We start from the raw sequence: 24,989 nt of genomic DNA, 5'->3' as shown, positions 1-24,989 counted from the left end.
TTTGTTAATTTTGTTTCCAATTTAGTTTTGTCTATGGCACTCCAGAGGCTTATATAATATGTTATGTGACAAATCAGGTGGATCGTAGAAGTCAATATATTGGAAATGTTGTTGTTGGAAACAAGAAACATAGTCATAATTTATGGACTGAGGGAAATTTACAAAATATGTAGTGAAATTTGTACGCATCTGTAAAGGATGAACTGATTGTCCATGCCATTAAGCTAGAGACAGTGAGAGCTGTAATTGAAATCCAGAGTTTCTGATTTTCTTTTCCAGACCAATTAATTTTTAAATAAGAAGGAAACTTACTTTAAAGGAAGTTAAATGGTGAAGAGACAAGTCACTGTATAAGGTTTCATGGATTTTATCAGATGATACTACAGTAAATCACATAAAATTATGCATACAAGAATTAATAAACATTAGTGATGGCGATGATAATGATGATAAAGATAATACTGATTCTATGGAATTCTGTTTTACGATATACAGGAAAAAGGTAAACATCATTAATGTAATAATCTTATTTATTGTTATTAATAAAAGAGTGGCAAATTATTAATATGGTACTAAGTTATCACTTGATAGCTTAGAATTAACTTGGATTGTGTGTAGACTGAAATTACTTAAAGCTTAAAATTTAGATATTCACCTACAATTTATGATTTAATTTAAATAATAGCCAAGTCGTATGTATGTCATGCCTTTAAATATAATGGTATTATAATTTAAATATTCTTATGATTTTTCTGTCTACTCATCAGGACAAATATGGGAAATTATTCAACTTTTATGCATTTCACTTAATTAAACTTAAATTGACTTCTTAACAGATACTTTTTAAAAGTGTGTAATTTAATGTTAACTTTTCAAAAAATCTTGACATATGCAAGTTTTCATGTCTTCTCTCATCTTGAAATGGTCTCAACCTAAGTAATGATCTCATCATTTTTACTGAGTTTATGACTGACTATAATTCCTTGAGGGTAAAAAAAAGGTTAACATTTTTTATATCCCATATGAAGTATGTTACTTTCACTTTACCATTAACATAAGAAATAGCTCTTTAAGTCAAGAAAGATAATAATTTTTCACTAATCTGCACAGGGGTACCAAGTAAGATCAACAAAGAACACAATGTTTCATTTTACTCTAGGGACCCTTGAAAGGTGCATAGTTAAATGTCATCCTTTTACAAGTAAATCATTCACAGTTTTGGAAGACACCTCAGAGCTGCTTAAACATGATTTATTGCCATGCTCTCTACAGTTTTTATGAAGTCAAACCAAATGCATAGTGTACATTTTAAAAGTACATTCATATACTAAAATTTTGCAGTAAGAGTTTTCAGACATTTAGAATAATACTTAATTTTTTTAATTGTTCTTAACTTCCTCTTTGAGAAACAGATCAATCTAATTATAAACCTAATATTTATAGATCACCATTCAAAACCAAAATGTTCTAAATTCATACAAATTATAGATTTAATATTCTCGATTTGAAACTCATGTAAAATGCATTGATTTATTATCTTAACACATTTTATAATAGCTTAATTGAGATATAATTTTATACCATAGAATGCTCCCTTTTAAAGTATAAAATTCAGTGATATTTTAATAAATTTATACAATTATATAAGCATTACTACTATGTAATTCCAAAATTCACACCAAAAAGAAAGCTGCATCAAGAAGCAGTTTTGAGAATTATAAATAAGACTGCTGTTTAGTAGGTGAGTGCAAATACAGCTGTACCAGTCATTAAAATATTGAAATACTTTTGTACCAGATGGTACTAACGTCTTCTCCAAGTGCCTGGATTGCTTCCCAACCTCTTCTGAGTATCCTTGGACCTCTCCATGGTTCAGAAACAGAAGATTAACATCTGGCACAGCAAGGGAACTCTAAACTATTGCTCAGTGCTGTGGCCTATAAAATTCATACTGGTTAGTGCCACTGCTAAATGGTGTTAGTTATTTTAATGTCATCAATAAAGAGAATTGCATCTTCATTAAAAGAAATAATCAGTAGAAAATCCATAGCAGTGAAAAAAAAGTAGTAACAGAAAAGAAAAAGATATCAAATACTTACATCAGGAATCAAAGAGGTGATATCATTATTGATGTCATAGAAATAAAAAGGAATATAAGAGAATACTATGTAAATTTTATGCAAGGAAATTAGATACGCAAATACCTCATTTTATTGCACTTCACTTTTTTGCACTTCACAGATACCGAATTCTCTACAAACTGAAGGTTTGTGGCAACCTTCATGGAGCAAATCTATAAAGTGTCATTTTTCCAACAGCATTTGCTCACTTCGCGTCTCTGTGGCACATTTTGGTAATTCTCGCAATATTTCAGACTTTCCCATTATATTCTATTTGTTATGGTGATCTGTGATCACTGATTATGACTCCCTAAAAGTTCAGAAAATGGCTACTTTTTTAAACAATATTTTTAAATTAAGGTATGTACATTTTTGTAGACATAACGCTATTGCATACCTAATAGACTACAGTATGGTATAAACAGAACTTTACATGCACTGGGAAACCAAACAATTCAGTTTTCACTTTATTGTGGTGTTTGTTTTATTATGGTGGTCTGGACCTCAACACTGATATCTCCAAGGTATGGTTGTAGTCTATATGAAGTGGACACATTCATAGAAAGGCATTACTACCAAAACTGATTCAAAAAGAGATGGAATACCTCAGTAGACCTATAACTAGGACACACATTTAATTTGCAATTTTAAAAATGCCCACAAAGAGGGGTACCTGGGAGGCTCAGTCAGTTGAGCATCCAACTCTTGATTTCAGCTCAGGTCATAATCTTGGGGTTGTGAGATCGAGCCCTACATCAGGCTCTGCACTGAGCATGGAGCCTGTTTGGGAGTCTTAATATCTCTCTCCCTCTGCTTCCCTCCCAGCTTGTATGTACCCCTTTCTCTCTTTAAAAAAAGAAAAAATCCAACAAGGAAAATTCCTGGTCAAGATGACTTCATTGGTAAATTCTACCAAATGTTTAAGAAAAAATTAGTACACTCTTTCAAAAGCTCTTCCAAAATCAGAAGAGAGAGGAGGACTTCCAACTCATTCCATGAGGTCTCCATTACCTTACTATTTTAACAAGACAATGACATCACACAAAAAAAGTACAGACCAATATAACTTAGAACTATAGAGAGAAAAATTCTTAAAAAGTTTAGCAAGCCAAAAACAGCAACATATAAAAAAAATTATACACCAGAGCCTTGTGAGATTTATCCCAGGAATTCAAATTTGCTTTAATATTGGAAAATCAATTGATACAATATACTATATTAATAAAATAAAGAGCAAAAAAATGGCATGGTTATCTCAATAGATGCAGCAAAAGCATTTAACAAAATTCAATATCTTTACATGATAAAAACACAGACTAGGAAGAAAAAAGAAATTCCTCAACTTGATGAAGGCCATCCACTAAAATTCCATAGCTAAACATCATATTAATGGTGAAAAACTGGGTGATTTCCTATGAGAATCAGATGTCTGCTCTCACAATTTCTGTCCAGTGTTTTACTAGATGGTCTAGCCAGGGCAATTAGGCAATAAATAAATAAATAAATGTTTATGGCTTGAAAATGAATAAGTGCAACTATTTCTATTTGCAGATGACATAGTCTTATACATAGAAAATCCTAAGGAATTCACAAACACACACACACACACACACACACACTTTGGAAATATTAAATGAGTTGAGCAAATTTTCAAGATAAAAATATTAATATACACAGTAAATTATATTTCTATACACTAGTGATGAACAATCTGAAAATGAAATTAATTAAACATTTCCATTTAAATAGCACATAAAAGAATAAAGTACTTAAGGATATATTAACAAAAGAAGTGGACGATTTCATGGAAAAATAAAAAACATTGTTGAAAGAAATTAAAGAAGACCCAGCTAAATGGAAAGACACTACACGCTCACAGATAGAAAGAAAATAGACTCGACATTATTCCTATCAAAATCCAAGTGACTATTTTGTGAAAATTGACAAGATGGTCCTACAATTCACATGAAAATGCAAGAGACCCCAAAGAGCCAAACACTCTTGAAAAAGAATGTCAAAGAATACACATTTCATAATTTCAAAACAATACAAAGCTACAGTACTAAGACAGTATTGTACTGGCATATAGTTAAGAAATGCATATTAATGAAATAGAATAAAATTAACCCTTATTTTTATACTTTTTTGATTTTCAACAAGAATGCCAAGACAATTCGGTAGGTAAAGAAGTGTCTCCAACCAATAGTTCTGGAAGAACTGGATATTCCTATGTAAAAGAATGAAGTTGAACCCTTACTCCAGATCATTTATAATGATCCATCATAATAATGGTTGATAGACATAAATGTAAGAGCTTAAACTACTAAACTTTTAGAAGACATGGTAAATCTTTGTGACCTTCTATTAAGCAACATACTAAACAAATTACCTTACTCCAATAAATGGTGAAATGGTCTTATGATTCATTTTAGAACCCAAAGTTCAAAGGCCAAAATAGTTTGCTTGCTATAATTTTGTAGTAAGTTTGTAATGGGGGAAATAATTAATCTGGAAAAAAAATGAGTAGGGATATCTGCCAGCTTCATCCCAGCCACTGCCCTCACTTGTTTTCCATGTTGTGGATCAGGCTTGGAAATTCCTCCTATTTATGGAATAAGTATAGTACTATGATCTGCATGGAATGGATTTGGTGTTACTCACCTCTCAATTCCTTCTTTTGCTCACTTCATTCACTCATTCATTGATAAATATATGCTCATTAGACACTGGAAATGGAGCAAAGAACAAGATGGAAGAGGACTTTCCTGACGGAGGTGATACTTAATGGTGGAGACAGGAAATGAACAACAGATAAACAAACACGATTATTAAAAACAAATGAACAAACAGCAACAACCACAAAAAGGAAGTGCAAAACCTCCAGATCCTTTCTGTGTGGGAGCTGAACTACATCTCCCATACACCCCACAGCCTTGCGACTCGATCTGTCTTTGCTAGGTTTGAGATGGTTTGAGACATCACCACCAAACTGGGAAGTGGGGAGGTGGTAGAGACTATGCAGGATCTCACCTCAGTAGTGCACACACTCTTGAAACAGATGCAAGATAAATTTCAGATAGTGTCTAACCAGATCATTGGAAGAATTGATGACATGAGTATTCTCATCGATGACCTGGAGGAAAACATTGCAAAATTCATGACACAGGCTGGGATGGAAGAACTGGAAGGTTAAAAACAAGATTACCTGCCGTACAAAAGAATTGAAGTTTGCTAATTTACACCAAAATCTGAAATATATTTTTATAAGCCAAACAACCAAATGGCTTTTTGCTTCTATTATGTGTAGACAATTTTTCTGTTATAATGTGTGCATTCTTCTTATCATATATTATATAGTTTATAGCCCTCTCCCCCGCCCCCAAGTTTTTTGAACATGGTAACTTCACAATTTGCACCTTGGTCAGCTGGGCTATTAAATATTAAACACTAAAATTTTGTCATTTCCTACATAATATGGATGAATTTGGGGGGTGTTAAAAATGTCTATCAGAATTATTTTGCAGCACTTAGACAAATGGTATTGTCTACAGTTGTCTAGAAAAAACATTTGTTATTATTAACAATGTAAAAGTAAGTTCTATCAGTTTCAGTTGTTGGGATAATAATAACCTAAAGTTATATTATATTATACTGAGACTGAGAAAATAGAAACTAAACAATTATTATTTAACTATTATTGTTGTAAAGTTATATTATATTAAGACTGAGATGATAGAAACTAAACAATTATTATTTAACTATTATTATTATTATTTACTGATGCATAATACTTTTGGATTTACCTTGGTATTTAAAAATGTGCATGAAATAAATTAACTAAATTTTTCCTTTCAAGGTATGAGTTCCTGAAACATATTTATTTTTTAAAAAATGAAATTACTTTATGATAAGAGTTGTCTATGGATAAATTATGTATGTTTCTGAAGCATTTTTTTCTCCAGTTATTGCATAACTAAACTAAGTAAATATTTAATTTGTCAAAAAAGGAATAATTTATCCCAGGGTTATAAACAATTTCCATTATATGAATAGGAAAGCAACAAGATGTAGGGAAGAAGATGTGGGTCAGAACATATTTGTACCTCATCGAGTTTATCATAAAAATGACAAAAGTACAAATTAAGATACAAAATGCAAAAATTCATGGGTGAGATCTACGAAGAAATTCCGCATGGTAAAGTGAATAATGGTTCCCAAAGATATCCATGTCCTAATCCCTAGAACTGATGGAAGTTATCTTACATAGCAAAAGGAACTTTGGAACTTTAAAACATTGATTTATATAGTTTTAAGTCACAGGAACTTACTACAGTAATTTGCCATAGGAAACTAATATGTTCCGTAAAAATATATCCCACAAAACCTCAAAATATGAACGAGAAAGGACCAACCACCACAGCTGCAAGAATCTCACGGTATTAAAAGCTGAGATGGAAGAAATGAAGAATGATAAAGGAACCTTTTATAGACCCTGGATCCAGAGAGCCTACAAATTATTGTCATGTACTCCAGAAAAGTCTAAGAGCATCACCAGAAGCTAGACCAAAATTCACAGGGAGTACCTGGGGACCACAGGGAGATTTTTTGGAGTATGATCAGCGCCAGAATCTAACAGACCTAAGTATCATTCAAGGATAAAGCCAGCACTAAGAAGAAACTATTAAAATGGAATCCAAATTGAGCAAGACAGGGACAAGAGATGAAATGAAAAGGCAAGGTTCAGATAAAAGTAGGGAGCTCTCAGAAAGCAGGAAACCATATCTTTATGACTTCATGAACTGAAAAGAGCAGGAAGCTTAAGAAAATTATCATTCAGGGAAATATGAACACTGGCTGTTTAATAATAAAGATTTGAAAAAATCGCTGTATGCTTAGAAAGGAGAAATAATACTGTCTTTAGTGTATATTCCAAAATATACACTAATAAGATGTCTAGAATTTGCTTCAGAATAATCTAGGGCCAAAATGGGAACACTAAGAAATGGTTTTGGAGGAGGTGTACATAAAGGAAGTTTGGCCATGAATTGGTAACTCTTGGAACAGGAAGTTTCATTGTACTATTTTTTCTACTTTATTATATTCTAAAATTCCCCTAGTAAAAAAGTTTAAAGAGAAAGAAAAAATGGAAAATCCTACCACACTAGCTGGACCGTGATAGCCAGTTTACAAACTACACGTTTAATCTTCGTCTGCATCATCCTCAGCTGTCATTTCTTATTGTTTAATTATGAACAAGGATCTTAAAAGATATTTTCAAAACAGCACACATCTTTACTTGGACTATGTAATTAAGTCAATAGAACCTTTTCTATTATTTTTGAAAGACCTTTTCATATTTTTATTACTTATCTACTTTTCCTAAAAGCAATTTGGTACTGATTACCTCATTTCTATTAAATCAGATGTCCCTATGACAAACTAAAATGACATGACTATCCTCAAGCACAGAATGAATAATAAAAGAGTTAGACCTTTCCACAGAAAAACAATTTTGATCAATTTAAAACCCTTAGATTAAAAATAGGATTTTGTCTACATGATGTCAAAACAAACAATCTGGACGATTCCAGTTGAATTCTTCTTTGAGACGTCCAACTCACATATGCATGTTAGGCACTTTTTTCTTATTTTATTTCTGATGTTCTGTTATTATATGGGCACATCACATAAGGAAAACATTCTTAAGAGTTGATGCATGGCATAAGAGGGCCTATGAACGACCTGACATGATATATAAGTGTCTGTCTGTGTGCATTATTTTTGGAAAGGGGATCAAAATTTTCCTAAGATGTACATCAAACCAATAACAAGATATGTTATATTCCTGATTCTTTATACACATACTAAATTAAGAATTAAATTTGGTCTTCATATAGCAAATTTCCTTCCACATTGAAGCCAGCTGTCTGCCTAAACTGTAAATGATATGGATAATGGTAATAAGTATCTCACCTTAAAAAAATTCCTTCCATAATTAAACTTAAATAAAAGGGATATATACTTATAGAGAATGAAAAGACAAGCAACAGACTGGGAAAAAAATATTTGCAAAACACATATCTGGTTCAGGACTGATATTCAAAATCTACAAATAATTCTTAAAACTCAACATTAAGAAAACAACCCAATTAAAAAAAAATGGAGCACAGATCTGAAAAGACACTTCGTCAGATAATATATTCATAAAGCAAGTGCACATGGAAAGTGATGTTCACCATCATACATCATTAGCGAATTGCAAATTAAAACAAGATACCAAGACACAGCTGTTAGAATGACGAAAATTCACAACACAACACCAAATGCTGTTGAGCTTGTAGAGCAACAGGAACTCTCTCATTCCTTCCTGGTGGGATGTAAAGTAGTGCAGCCACTTCGGAAAGCACTTTCAAAGCTAAACCTCCTGTTACCATATGACCCAACAACAGTGCTCTTTGGTGTTTACTACCCAAATGTGTTGAAAATTTATGCCCAAACAAAAGCCTACACGTGAATGTTTTATAGCAGTCTTATTAGTCATTTCCAAAACTTGGAAGCAATCAAGAGATACTTCAATAGATGAACAAACTGTGGTAGAGTCATATAATAGAACATTATTCAGAGATACCAAAAAAAGAGTTGTCAAGCCACAAAACAATATGGAGGAACCTTACATGTATATTTCTCAGTGAAAGCAATCAGTTTAAAAAGGCTACATATTGTATGATTCCAATTATATGGCATTCTAAAGAAGGCAAAACCACAAAGACAGTAAAAAGAGGGGTTGTAGGGGCTGGGTGGGTGGTGGTGATCCCTGGAGCATAGGGGACTTTTAAGGTAGTAAAATTACTACTGTGTACAATACTATAATGGTGGATACATGTCATTACACATTATACATTCGTCAAAACTCTAATATAAATTATGACTTTACTTAATAACAATGTACCGATATTGGCTCATTTGTTGTAACAAATATATCACACAGGAAACTGTGTGGGAGGCAGGTGGTGTGGGAGCATATGAGAACTCTCTGTACTTTCCATTGCCTAAACCTAAAACTGCTCGAAAAAACAAAATCTACTAATTAAAAAAAAAGTTCTGAGGAATATTTATTAACCAAAAGTTACAGGGTACCAGAGGTGGAGGGGGTACTAACTTGTCTAATTTGCCTTAACTTGTCTTTGTATGACAAAATAATCTAAAGCCACACAATCTTGCTGTGTTACAAATTGACTTCTTAACAAATAGCCCTAGGTTTTAACTAATTTAAAATGGAGATGTTTTTATTTATATCAAATGGGATGTGTAATATTGTAAGTTGAAAATAACACTTGCAATCGACTTACTACGTTAATGAAAGTATTTTGAAGGTGAACAAAATTAAGTGAAGGAAGTCAAATATCTTAAATTGTTCTAGGAGATAAAGCCCTTACTGAACTTTCTTTTCATGAAAAACATCAATCAAAATGTGGTATAGAAGGAAATTTTGTTACATCAAAGTTGTTTATAAAATCAAAAAGAACAGTATGTTTTAATATGTTTGTACTGTTGCTAAATCCTCAAATGTTTCTTTCATATGGCCATTGTTAATTATGGCCTTCAATCTAGCTTTATCATTTTTGAATAATAATTTAGATTTGCATTAGGTGAAATGTGTTGTCAATTAAATCAAGTACAGAAATTCAAAGACTGTCTTGATCTGGAGATATTGGAAAATTATAGGTGACATCTCCCATGAAATTTTAAAGCAAACTTTCTTTGAATATTAACTGAGAAAAAAAATAACTGTGAAAACACATTTTTTTTTTTTCTAAAAAGCACATTGTCAAAACATACTATGTAGAATATGGGAAAGTTTCCAATGCCTATATTAACATTTCTATAACATTTTAACCTCTAAAAAAAAAGTTAAACATTGGAATCTTAGCTGTATGAAGCCAATCCTCCATTTTAATTAATATCTAACTGAAGGAGTTCAGGACAGGACCCACCGTCCCCAGAATATGCCACTATGGCATGTGGATTATTTTGAGCTGAAGGCACTTGAGACCCTGTGGGCTCAAGAGAAACTTTTGTCCCTCCACTAATTAAACACAAGGATCTAAATTGGGAGTCTTTCCCAGAGTAAGGGTTTTTAACAGAGATAAAAGTTATATGAGTGGCCCATCTGTAATGGCAGGGCGTAGCCTATGACTTCCTGATACTTATTGTGGAGTGTCTGAGCATTTTATAAGTTAGTTTTTCGGTTACACAGATGAATGAAAGATATGTTGAAGAGTTAAACTTGAGATTAATCAGTATTGCTATATGTCAGTAAAAGTGTTATACAAATGTAATAAATGACTGAATTATCTTTCACTGAATGTACACGTTTAATGCTTTCATTTTTATTTAATTACTCTGTGGCAGTCTGTTCTCTGCTTTATATTGTAAAAATCCAGAAGATAGGGGCCATGTCTATATAAATCATTTTATGTGACATTATCTGAAATACTGTGCACGTGGACATATATTTAAGTTTTATTGAGAAGTAGATAACATTTCATAAAATTATGTGCAATTTTAATTTTTCCTGTATCCCTTGATATTTCTTCAATGAAAACAGATACTTGTATTATTTCTAAAAAAATGGTTTTAAAAGAAAAGTTAGGTATAAATTTAAATTAGTCTATCTTCTGTTTATCTCATAAAAAGTTGGTTCTTGTTTATATATCCCCAAATATATTATTTTTACTTTGTATAAGATGTGGAATTATTGGCTGGAACTATTTCAATGCAAAAAGTTAAGCTCTTAAAATATTTCGAGGTACAACCTTTAGTTTCAGAAACCTAATACTTTTATAAACCAGAAAAATTAGTCTATTTAGGTAGATAATTAGCCTGAGACTAACTCATTGACACACTTACAAGAATAATCATGATAATGTAAAAGTATTATTTTCATAAGTCAAAATCAAACAGTAATAATTAGTTTTTATACAAAAGCCAATTGCTATGAAATAAAGTCTCCATATTCCATGAACCAACACTATTCCAAAACTTTGGGAAAACTATTCATGCTATAGTACTTTTATGCATTTTTTCCAATTATTCAACAAATATATATATCGGACATCTACTATATTCCAGTCACTTTAGGAAAAACAAGAATAAATAATGAGTAATACAGAATTTTTTCCACACCTTCCAATATTCCAGGAAACCCAAGCAAATCACTTTTCTATTAAAATACAGTGGAAAGTGTCATGAAAAGAAGCAATTAACCTTTTCTGAGTAAGACAGGAGAATTTTTGGAAGCTGACACATGAAGGATAAATTGAAGTTGCTAGGAAAAGATAGTGTGAGTGTGTGTTTAGTGTTTGTGTCTGTGTGTGTAAAAGAGAGAAATAAATGTTCAAAGATGGAAAATAGCATGAACCAAAGATTAGAAATTGATGGGGTTTTGGTTAAAACTGATTTAATTATTCTAAAATAAGCCTATTCTATTTCATTGTGGAAATTGCAATCTTGCCTTATAGACTCAGCAGCTATTTTGGGAAGTATTTCTCCTTTCAGAAGGAGTCCACTGTAATGAATCATCCCAAATCACACTTAATGGCCATCCAATTTTCCAAAAATGGCCACAAAAACATTTCCATTTCACATACTCTTCTGCAATTTGACTTTCTTACTTTCTCACCAAGAAGTGCAGTCTATTTTTTAACTCCCTTGAATGTATGCAGGTTCTGTGATTGCCCAGATCCTTAGTACATGGCAGAAATGAGACTGTGCTAGTTTGGGCATAGCCCTTAACTAATTTGGCAGCTTCCACTTCCTGCACCTGTGAGCCAGTTGTCATGTAAGAAGGCCAACTACCCTGTGATCATCATGTGTGAGGAGACCAGGCCATGTGGAAAGACCCTGGAAGATGAGACTTCAGGTGGAACGGTTTACAGAGAGAGACTGAAAGTTATGAGTGTACAGCTGTTCTAGAAACTAACTCTCCAGGCCAGGCCACCCCAGCTAAACACAATGTTGACCAAGGTCTACCTGCTTGGCCAAACCTTTCCCACATTCCTGATACACAGAACTGTGATGGAAAATTTGTGTTTTAAGCCACTATGTTTTGAAGTGGTTTCTGATACAAGAATGTATAAAGAAAACAAACTACTTACAACTTAAAGAAACACTTTGGAGTTCACTACCTAACTATAGCAAATGAATAGTAATGTTGCCAAGCTATTTGAATGGCAATAATGATAATAAAAGTTGTTATGGGCTGATTTTTTTATCCCCCAAAATTTGTATGTTGAGGGCCCAATCTCCAGTCTCTCAGAATGTAGTATTTGGACATAGAGCCTTTAAAGAAGTAATTAAGGTTGAATGAAATCATATGGGTGGGCCCTAACCTATATTTGGAGAAAAGCTTTCAAAGGTGATTAAATTCAGTGGTGGCCCTGAGGGTGGGTTTAATCCAATACAACTGGTGTGTCTTTATAAAAAGAGGGAGAGACACTAGGCATATGTGCAGAAAAAGGCCATGTGACAACGCAGGGAAGGGCAGCCATCCCCAAGGCAAGGAGAAAGGCCTCAGCAGGGAAGAAGCTCCCCATTTCTTGGTCTTGGACTTCTAGCTCCAGAACTGTAAGAAAATACATTTCTGTTGTTTAAGCTATGTAGTCTGTGGTGTTTTGTCATTGTAGCCCTAGAAAACTAATACACTCTCATCTTGTGCCAAAATTTGTACAAAACATTTAATGGAGTTAATTTCATTGATTTTTTAATAGTAGCTCTATAGGTGAGGATCATTGCTATTGCATGAGAAATATGTCTCAGCTATTATTTCAGGTGCTAGAACAACAAGTATAGGAGTATCAAAATCTATACAAATTCTATATCATATATACAATATAAAATTATTGGGTAAAACTATTTTAATGTAAAGAGGTCAAATCTGTTAAATCCTTTAGGGCCACTTTGAGCTTTCCCTTCTGGTTTCCTCTCAGTAATTTCTGAAAGTGCTAGATCTAGCAGAAGGGGCACATTCAATCTCAAACTTCCATGGAATTTTGTCATTTCAGTCCTAAAGTAGAAATGATGACTATTTGATATTATTTGGGTGCTTTTTCCTTATGATAATACATTTTTGGTTCTTTACCAAGCAATTTTTTTTTTTTGCTATTATGTCTATGTTTTTAGGCTTTGAACATATTTTTTGTATAAGGAAACAAAATTCTTCTCTACTGAGGAAAAGAATGAATGGCACCTACTCCTTGCCCTGAGGGAGCATACAATTGAGTAGTGAATATAGAGTTCTAGAGCATACTAGGACTATAATAGAAAGGATAATCTATGTAAATCATAGATGCTTTTAGCTGAAAAGTGATTTAAATCATCTATTCTAATAAACTTTTTATAGCCAAAGGGAATTGGCACTGCTTTCCCATCCAAATGTTCTCTGATTTATTGCTGTCAGCCTGAAGGAACACTCCTAGGCAATTAGCTGGACCTATCAGAGATGTGTACCTCTAGGGGCCACTTTCTCAGAAGTGGTTACCCTTTCTTTCTGTTTTATGAGGATTTTATGAATATAAAATAGTATGGTTAGATAAGAGATTAAGAAAATAATGTCTTACTGTTGATGTCTATTTTTCCTCTGCCCAAAAATATCTCTTAGTAGTCTTGTTGAATATTTGATCTTATTCTTCCACTGTTCAAATGTTATTATCAGTTGAAGGATTCTTTGGAATGCAAATGGAAAAACACTTTTAACTATTGTCATGGATCACTGTGACAGGGCTTTAGCAAAAAAAAAAAACCCAATTCCCAACTACATCCTCAAGTTCCCCATGGCAGAACCATCTTAACTTTCTCTCAATTGAACTTTGTTTCTACATCTAGAATTCTTCCATTTTCCACAAACTATTTTGCATCTATGCCCATTCTTTTTTTCCTTCCAATTTCAAAAGATTTTTTATCTTTGTAAATATTAACCCACAGTTATTCCCTGTCATTTACATTTCAAATGTTCTAAGGGGTGTTTTTCTGTACCATAAAAATATACTCTATTTTTTTTTTTTTTTCTATTTTAAAACAATGCCTGGGGTCCATAGGTGGCTCAGTCAGCTGAGCATCCAACTCTTGGTTTTGGCTCAAGTCATGGTCTTGGATTGTGGGATTGAGCCCCACGTTCTCCATGCTCAAGCACGGAGTCTGCTTGAGATTCTCTCCCACTCACTCCCCTCTGCCCCTCCCCCCACTCCTTCTCTCTCTCCCTAAAATAAATAAATAAATAATGAATTAAATAAATCTTTTTAAAAAGTTTTAAAAATAAAACAATGACCTGTCTTGGAGATACATTCCTAGCTATTTGATTCCTCTAAAGCATTGCTACAAAACTTTGCCTCCCCTTTATTCCAAACTCACTCCTCAACAACTTGAATCTAATTACCACTAAGATGGCTCTGGTCATTAGTCACTTTCTGATTACTAAGTTCAAAAGGCTCACTTAGTTTTCATCTAGGAAGCATTGGACACTGCTGATAATTTCCTTTAAGAAGTTTTTTTTTATAGATTTCTTCTCTTTTTGTTCTTCTACCATATCTCCTGTATTTCAGTCCTCTCTGACTGCCACTTCGGGTTTTTTCATGGCCACTATTCCCCTGTCCAAATATTTGCAAAGAAAATGTGGAATAGAAGCAATCAGTGCCTGTTTGCAAGATGTGGTGGCATTCCAGAGATGAATGTGGAATTGTCTCCCCCCAGGAAAAAGTCAAGAATCTTTAATATAACATATGCCATTCAGCCTGACCTTGTCCCGCAGCCTGCATTTCCCCATACCTCAATAAAAATACTCTATCTTGTATTATTATTAAAATCCTCATATATGTTATTCCAATTATCTTAATATTTATTTCCTTTTCACTGGCTAGGAATTCTTTCTCTATTCAATCTTTAAACTTAGCCTAATGTGTTTATTTATTTATTTTTTTAAACTCTTTTGACTACTGCCCTTCCATGTGGAATCTGTTGACCACTATTGACCTCACAAGTTACACTTTCTTTCCTATGCATTATCAGTTTATCCTCAGCTACTAGAATAATCCAGGATCGTAAAAATGCACCCCAGCCATTCCATCTTGAAATAATAAAAATAGAGACAACAATAAGAACAGTAACACTAACCACTGAAACAACAGAATTCAATTACTATCTGGATACCACAAGCCTCCCTATTCCTCTATTATTTTGTTGTTCCTTTTCATGATAAAACTTCTATAAAAATATGTTAACTTTTGGCATTTCTGCTTTTTCAAATTCCTTTACATCCCTCTCAAAAATGACTTTCATCCCTACCCTTCTTTTCTTCCCCCCATAACCCAAACTATTTTTATTAATACATAAAACAAACATAAAATTATTCTATCAAATTGCTATCAACATTTGCAAAAGCTTACTTTTAATTTCTGTTCCTAGCTCACTGTTTCTTTACCTAGCTCATCTAGCAAACAGTTACTGGTCCAGGACCCATCTGTGGACTCTTCTTTGCTTCTGGCAGTCACTCTCTAGGCCTAGGGGTCATAACAGCTTTGCTTGCTGTTAATCCCAGGTTCACACACAGTCTGTTGTGGTTTCCCTAAATCCCACTTGCATATTTGTTATTAGTCTTTTGTAAATAAATGAACCTGCCTCACCTTATTTTGAGTGGGCCATTTGCTTCCTGTTGCGACTGTGAATTTGGGAGACAAAGACAGTGCTCTTATAAAGGTTGACAGAACTCTGCCAGGTTCCAAGTCCAAAATAACAGTACTAAGCCTGCATCTTCTTGAGCTCTTTGTTCACTGCTTCATTCATCATTCTCCTCACATAGACTCTAACAGTTTCCTGGTTTTCCTCTAGCTCGATGTCTGCCCCTTATTAGTCTGCTCCTATGAGCTTCTCTTCATTATGTGTATTATAAACAGTGGGTCTCTCAGGGCTTGATCCCAAGCCCTTTTCTATACCTACCCCTACCTATGACTACATATATGCTCGAAACTGTGAAGACCATGCAGATGGTGATAATTTCTAAATTGAACACCTCCATTCTAGATCACTACCAAGTTCCAAGCAAATCTCTAATTAACAACTGTATTCGGCCACTCAAAAGTCTAAAGCCATCTTGAATTTCACATGTTCAAAATAGAATTTCGATAATCACTTCCTCCAAGTTTGTCTCTCCCCTCAGCCCCCTCAATTAATTAACCAGCCAGATCATACCAAAAGTTAGGATTCATTTTGCTCATCCCCTTTACTCATTACCTACATCCAGTCTTCAATAAATCCTAAAAGGTCTGCGTCCAAAACATGAACAAGTTTCTCCAACTCTCTTTCTCAATCATTGCCATTCTAGCCATAGTAACCATCATTAGTCATTTCTAATATAACTGAATTTAATCTTTCTTGTCTCCATTTATTGCTATCAATTCATTGCCTACATAGGAAGCCAGAATGGTTTTTTGAAATATAACTTTGGTAATGTAATTTCTCATTTAAAAATCATTAGATGGCTTCACATTGTACTAAGAATAAGTCTTAGTCATCATATTCACCTTAGACTACAGGACAGTTCTTAATTTTACTTCGGACTATGTCCTCAACTTAATCTAATGCTAGGTTTTTTTCGGTTTACTAACTCAGGACCAGTAGTCTGTTTCTGTTACCTGCACTTGCCTTCCTTCATCCTTTTCCTTCCTGCTTAGAAATAGATGTTATGGGGTTCCTGGGTGGCACAGTCAGTTAAATGTCTGCCTCTTGGTTTTGGCTGGGGTTGTGATCTCAGGGTCATGAGATCAGGCTCCGCATAGGGCTCCGCACTCATTGTGGAGTCTGCGTGAGATTTTCTCTCCCTCTCTCTGCCTTCCTCTTTGTTCTCTCTCTCTCTCTCAAATAGACAAATAGATCTTAAAAAGAAAAAAAAAAGAAAAGAAAGAAAAAAGAAAAGAAAAGAAAAGAGAAAAGAAAAAGATGTTATGACTGGAACTGCAACAAACATTTGGTATCCAGAAAGTGAAAGGCATATTGATGGTAAAGGCCCATGTGATGAAGTTGCTGGGGTGAGAAGATAATGAACTTGTAGCTTGATGGTATGTTAGTCATGGACTGCCTACCACTGGACTTGTTATATGGGAAATAGATACTGCCTATATATTTTGACCCATATTATCTGTGACTTTTACAATAAGATCAACAATAAAACCAGCATATTGTGTTTTAAGAGCCTACCACATCTTTAATGGGTATATCTCCATTAAGATGGTGTTATCTTACGGTATATGGTATATGGTATATGGTATAACTGTTTTCACCAACTAGAGACCAGGAAACTAAAAAGCACTGGAGTTAGGTACATGTCCTACCCCCTAGAAAGAACAGGCTCTAGTAAAGTCTTTTCCCATGCAGAGTAGGACTGTTATGTAGAACTATATGAAAATATTTTATAACGGTTCTTCTTCCCTTTCATGAATCAGACCCACAAGTCTTTCTTGACTAAAGTGAAAACCTGGAGGGGTAACTGGAGATAAAACTCATGAAGATGCCTCCCTACACGCCCATAAGACTGTGGCCTTGTGGAGTTTCTTATGTTCCAGAAGGTTCTGCTCCAGGCAAACAGTTCTTTGTTATGATTCTTGCTATTCACCTTTCTCTCCAGATTTCATCATCTTCAATTCTTTCATGGGTCCAATGAAAGTAATAATTTTTCAGTTTATTCAGATTTTTTGGTTGTTGTTGCCATTGTTTCTTTGTTTAGAGTGGAAGTGATAACTTCCAATCTCTTCACATGTTGGAACTAAACCTAGTAGTCCAGAACACTGATTTTTAATATCCCTGTCTTGAAGAGGACACCATTTTATTCATATTTCATTTGCAAGAACTACTAACATGGCCATAACTAGATAGGAATGGATCTGGAGAATACAGTCCTTCATTGAGCAAATACTTAGAGGAAGCACATATTTTGGTGGTCAAATAGGTTTTTCAATTACAAAGCCTATGAGGGAGAAAGGAAAAAATCAACACTCAGAAAGTATTTTTTGAATATCAAACACTATACTAGATATTTTATAACTGATTTATTTACCCTTATTATAAGAGATAATATTTTTGTCCTCCTGTGAGAGATTGGAGCAGAGAAGTTGGTCAAATGCCCAAGGACAAATGTCCAAGGACACATAAGTCAATTACTAAGTGATCTGAAATTTTAACCTAAGTCCATATAATTCCCCAGAACATGTGGTTTTGTAGTACGATTAATCTTAGTAATTTTATTGGGATTTTAATGTATATATGATTGCATTTATAAAGTTATTTGAAAAGAATTAGTCATTTTTACTATAAAATCTTCTAATAAAAGACATTGTAACTTTCTTTAGTTAAGTTGATTTGGATATACTTGACTTTATGTATAAAACATACAACATGTTTAGTCTTGCTTTTCCTAAGCATGATTACATTTGCTAGATCACAGTTGTTGCTGCAAGGGCTTTCAGCCTCAACCAGACACCAGAAACAGTCCAGAATTCTTTTTCTTTATATTGCATTTCCTTCCACTGTGGTGAATAGGATTTTCTTTCTTTTTTTTTTTAAAGATTTTTTTTTTTTATTTATTTATTCGACAGATATAGAGACAGCCAGCGAGAGAGGGAACACAAGCAGGGGGAGTGGGAGAGGAAGAAGCAGGCTCATAGTAGAGGAGCCTGATGTGGGGCTGGATCCATAACGTCGGGATCACGCCCTGAGCCGAAGGCAGATGCTTAACCGCTGTACCACCCAGGCGCCCCTGAATAGGATTTTCTAAATGCAGTTGTCTCTTGGTTTTCACGTATGGGAAAGTTAGTGAGAAAATAACTTACGTCTTGGGGCGCCTGGGTGGCACAGCGGTTAAGCGTCTGCCTTCGGCTCAGGGCGTGATCCCGGCTATGAGCCTGCTTCTTCCTCTCCCACTCCCCCTGCTTGTGTTCCCTCTCTCGCTGGCTGTCTCTGTCTCTGTTAAATAAATAAATAAAATCTTAAAAAAAAAAAAAAAGAATTAAAAAAAAAAAGAAAATAACTTACCTCTTATTTGTTGCAGTTCTTATGTGGTTATAGTCCTTTCTTTTCCAAAGACACCCCCTCTATCTGTCCTATTTTTTTCACTTAGTTTTTATTTTTGTGCTATCTTTTAATGTAAATAATACAAATAACCACATTCTTTCCTTTCACATTTGTGTCTACTGTAAAGACCTTGACACATTTTAGACACTTAATGAATATTTGTTAAATAAATGAATAAATTAGTGAAATCAGATCACATTGAATATGTTCACATATATTTAATAAATTGATTAATGAATGCCTTAATATGAAATCCTGACTTCTTTTCCTTTGTTATGGCTGAGATCCATTCATTGCCATTAGAAATATAAAATACTATATTCAGGATTAAAATGATTATATTAAATCTGCCTCAGAATTCAAAGTAATACTTATTAAGTTTAAAGAAATCTGAATTATGGACCACTATTGAAAATCAAACACATATATTGTTGATGGTTTAAACATGAAAATAAATATGTATCTTTCTTTCAAGTTGGTGGATTTCTTTAACCTAAAATCTAATGTTGCATAATTGTTTCATTATATATTATACTCACATTAAATATATACTACATATATATATACACACATATATATTGTATATATTATATATATATATATTATATAAATATAGCTACATGGCTACTAAAGGTAAATAGTGTATTTCAATGAAATCACACTGATTTACTGCCAACTAATGGACAACTTCTAGATAAATAGGGCTATAAATGTTTGTAAACATTGGATTCCACATAACACATTTCCTCAGGGAGCTGTTTCATGTTAATGAGCTTTATATTTTTGAATTTGCAATACCCTGAAGGAGCACAAAGCAATAATGCCATCATCGGAGCATAATGTGAAGCAGTTCATTCAGATAACTTAGTGTAACAGGCCTTTTCTGTATATGTAATGCTGGATAAAGCAAATGAAATAAATTAACTCAGAGCAGACCACAGACTACATTGGATAATATAAGCACAATAATATAATAAAATTGAATTATTGTAACATTGTTATACATTGGAATGCATTTATATATGAGGGTCCTATACAGAAAGGCAATGGATTTGGATTCCAATAATCTGTTTTAGCCTCTGTTTTTCTAGTTATTAAATCTGTGGTTTAAAGTGTATCACATAAATTCTAAGATACCCAGTTCCCTTATCAATAAAATATCCATAATATATGACTATTACTTAGTTCTTTTATTTTGGTTAATGTTTTGAATGGAAGTATTTCACATGTAGAAATAACTAGCAACTGTTGAAAATGTGGAACAAGATTAGAGAAGTCAGAGTCCCTGATACAGAAGTAAGACATGCTCACAACTGGGAAAGTTAAAATGATAGCAGTTTGAGGTTTTCAATAAAAAAAGATTCTAGAAAGAAAAAAGAATTAAGGGCAAAATTTGAAAAAATTTCTCTAGTCTATCTCTCCCTCAAAATGCCATTCCATTTATTCAGTTACTTACTGGCCGTGTCAATGCGAATATAAAACAGACACCACAAAGATTTTTGTGTAGTAGAATCAAGAGTGAAAGCATACCAAAATCAATGAAAACATTCTAAGATCCATTTAAAAATTAAATTTTGGTTGCTTTCTCTGATCATGATCATATGTTTATGATCATTAACAATCCATTATCTCCAGTACTTAAAATAACTTTAGCAGAAAATATAGGTAGTAACACTAAAGAACCAAAGACCTCAATTTTTATTTTAAATGTTTTATTTCATATGTCTTTTATTATTATCAATCTCCAATTATTTTTAGAAATGCCAAACAACAAATGAGTAAATACAATACAAATACACATTGATATTAAGATACATCACTATAGCTATGCTTTATAGACATTGAAATTTCATAGATTATTCTTTTTGCCATAAATTAATAACAATTTGAATGAATGCTTAATTTTATCTAAATATTTTAAAGGTTATTTTATGTATATATTTTAAGGTTTATAAAATATATGAAGTCACTTTTATTATCCCAAATTTATGGATGAGTAACATAATATTATAAAGGTTAAATTACTTATAAATGATCATACAGTCAATAATTTAGATAATTAGGTTTTGCATTCAGGCAGTTTGACCTCAGGGACAGTACACTTTATCTTTATAACATAAAGTCTCTCATATGTATAGTCTTTCATGGAAATACTACAGTAATAATTGTTACATGCATTCACACATACTTGTCTAGATGAAAATCCATGTCTAGATGAAAAAGTCAAAATATCTTTGTTGGGATATAATAACTGAATGAAATCTATAAACTCAAGTTCCTTTACTCTTTCTCCCTTAAGTATGACAGATAAAAAATATAAAAGGTAATAAGTTTTGAATAATAATCAGGGCAAAAGAGAAAAGAGTGAATGGTTCAATTCAGATTCATGATCATCTGTGATGCTCTATCAGAATCAAATACTCAGTTGATTCCCTTCTTGCTTTAGATTTTCTGTACCTAACAATTCACATGCTAGTAGTGAATTTTTTCACTCATGCCAGAATGAAAGAGGATATCATTAGCTATTCAATTATGATCTAGAATTGGTTTTTTTCTATCATTTTCTTTTATACGTTAGACTATTATTTGACATTAATAAGACTAAGGATGTAGAGGAGGTGGCAATGGAAAAATATTTGTAGTTATTGTGGTTTCTAGACTACTTCTTTGTATACTACATTGTATAAGCAATGGTAAGATTGACCCAATTGTGTTGTCCTCTGTTCTTTTATCCTTTGACTCAAAAGACCAGTAAAAATACCAAATCCCCCTGAAAGACTGGGGACAACACTAGGAACAGAAGGAAGCAAACCACAGGAGAAGCAGAAGCAGCAGAAGAAAAAATGGAAGAAAAAGGGGAAGGAGGAGGGGGAGAAGAAGTTGAGCAAGAAGAAAGAGGAAGAGGAGAAGAAGGAGAAGAAATTGAACAAGGAGAAGGAGAAGGAGAAAGAGGAGGGGGAAGGAGGAGGAAAGAAGGGTAAATGGCAGCAACACTAACAACCACAAAAAATGATTTTTCATGTTCAATCATATTCACCGAGCTTTTTATATAGAGAAAAATAACGTAACTGCATGTCTTCTTTTTTCAAATATCGAATACCTATTAAATTCCCAATCTTCTGTCAGTGCCTTCCATTCACTAGACCTTACCTGAAACCAGGTTGCAAAGGAACCAAATTTACGTAAGCCACACTCCTGTGTCACAGAACAGGTCAAAGAAAGGTATAGGTTGAAACCAAAGTGAAAGTGGAATTAATGCAATACCTTTGCTCTAGAGAATTTAGTTTAGTTTTGTTTTAATTGAACTATATACTTTGTGTACATAAACAATATATAACTTTTTTGTGTGTATGAGTGTGCTTAGGCTTTCTTATTTTGAAGTCATCTAAAATAGGTTTTGAAAAACAGTTAGCGACCTTTAAAATTACAAGGGAAAAAAATCCCGATAATTTTAAATTGTAGAACACGTCTTACCTCAACAGTCTACCCACTGATGCAGGATAAACAATGACAACATGAAGCCACTTGTAACTTATGTTTAAGAAATCAGTCATTGCCAGAATGAGAGGCTTGCACCATTTTGCCCCTCTGTTTACATCTCCTACCTTCCTCCTTAGAAGTAATCACTTTCCTAACTTTAGTGAGAATCATTGCTCTATTTTTCTTCATTGTTTTACCAGTATCATATGCATTCAAATAATGTAGTTAATTTTTGAATAATTGTAGCAGGCAGAATAATAACCCCCATAGATGTCAATGTCCTAATCCCTGAGCATGTTACATTATATTGCAAAGAGGAGATAAGGTTGCAGAAAGAACTACGTTTTCTAACCAACTGTCTTTACAATTGGGAGTAAGTTGGAAGAATGAGTTGAATAGAATTCACTCTTTTCCCCTTCCTCTGAAACTGTGTGTGTGTGTTTAGAAATAGAATTTCTAAGTTAATATATACATATGTGTATAAATATATTCAAATTTATTAAGAATTTGTCTTCATGGGGTGCCTGGATTATTCAGTTGCACTTTTCCTGGAACAAAGAAGCTGGAGGACATCATCTCTCTCCCCCACCTCCCAGCATAAACACATGGCCATCTTTGGGAACCAGTGTGGCACCCACATTCACTACCTCACTTACTTACACTAAGCCATGTCTTCCTCCCACCCCCATGGATTTCAGTGAATCTGCCCTTTCTAGTCACATTTTCCTCAGTCCCAGTACTGCAGGTCACCTACCCCAGAAGACCACCAAAAACCTTGCCAGTAACACATCTACTGGCCCATGTGTTTTGTGGTGTCCTGGCCTTGGCTGTGGCAGTGGTGGCAATAGGCCCTATGAAAACCCTGGGGGTATGTTGTTAAAGTTGCACTTGCTTTGCATGCTTTGCATATATGCCCAGGCTTCCCTGGTCTCCGTCGTGGCGACTGCAGGGCTCATTTCACATGCAGAGAAGCATGCACCTTGTTAAAACTGCACACCTGACCTAGGACCACACATTGCCCGCAGTAGTCAAAGAAAGCCTCTATAGATGACGAGACCGAAGGACAAAGCAGCCAGGCTACAATAGCAGGGCACATGCAACATATATAGGAGATACCTCTTGAAGTGCCAGGTTCTGGTGAACAGGTGACACAACACTGCAGGGCATTACAGGTCTCTTCTTCATGAGATCATTACTCTCGAGAGTAGGAGATGTAGCTGACTTTCCTTACAAATAGAAACAGACACAGAGTTAGACAAAATGAGGAGACAGAAGAGTATATCCCAAATGAAAGACCAGGATAAAACCACAGCAAGAGCCCCAAGTGAAACATGTAAGTAATATGCCTGATACAGAATTTAAAGTAATGATCATAATGATATTACTGGACTCGAGAAAAGCGTGGAAAACATCAGTGAGACCTTAACAAAGAGATAAAAAAGAACTAATCAGAGATGAAGAACACAATAAATGAAATTAAAAATACACTCGATGGAATAGAAAGCAAAGGAGTGAATTAGTGATCTGGAACACAGAATAATGGAAAGTAATCAAACTGAGCAGGTGAGAGAAAAAAATATGCAAAATGAGAAGAAATAGGAACTCAGTGACTTCACTGAGTGTAATAATATTCTCATTATAGGAATCCTAGAAAAAGAAGAGAGTAGAAAAAGGGGTGGAAAATTTATTTGAAGAAATGATAGCTGTAAACTTCCCTAATCTGGAGAAGGAAAAGATATCCAGATCTAAAAGCACAGAGATTTTCCAGCAAAATCAACCCAAGGAGATCCACACCAAGACACATAGTAATGAAAATGACAAAAAGTAATGATAAAGAGACTATTCTAAAAGCAGCAAGAGAAAAGAAAACAGTTACGTATGAGGGGAAACCCCATAAGGCTATAAGCAGATTTTTTGGCAGAAACTTTGCATGCCAGAAAAGAGTGGCAGGATATGTTCAAAGTACTGAAAGGAAAAAAATCTGCAGCCAAAATATTCTATCCAGCAAGTCTACCATTCAGAATTGAGGGAGAGATAAACAGTTTTTCAGATAAACAAAAGCTAAAGGAGTTCATGACCACTAAACCAGCCTTACAAGAAATGTTATACGGGACTCTTTGAGTGGAAAGGGAAGATCTTAAGTAAGAGTTAGGAAAGTAGGAAATACAAAAGCAGTAAAAATAAGTATGTCTGTAAAATTAGTCAAGGGATTCACAAAATAAAAGGATGTAAAATATAACATCATATACCTAAAACGTGGGGGGTAGGGGGAGG

This window comes from Ursus maritimus, unplaced genomic scaffold (genome assembly GCF_017311325.1).
Source record: "Ursus maritimus isolate PB19 unplaced genomic scaffold, ASM1731132v1 scaffold_15, whole genome shotgun sequence".
Lineage (NCBI taxonomy): Eukaryota > Metazoa > Chordata > Mammalia > Carnivora > Ursidae > Ursus > Ursus maritimus.
This window is presented reverse-complemented; position numbering follows the sequence as displayed.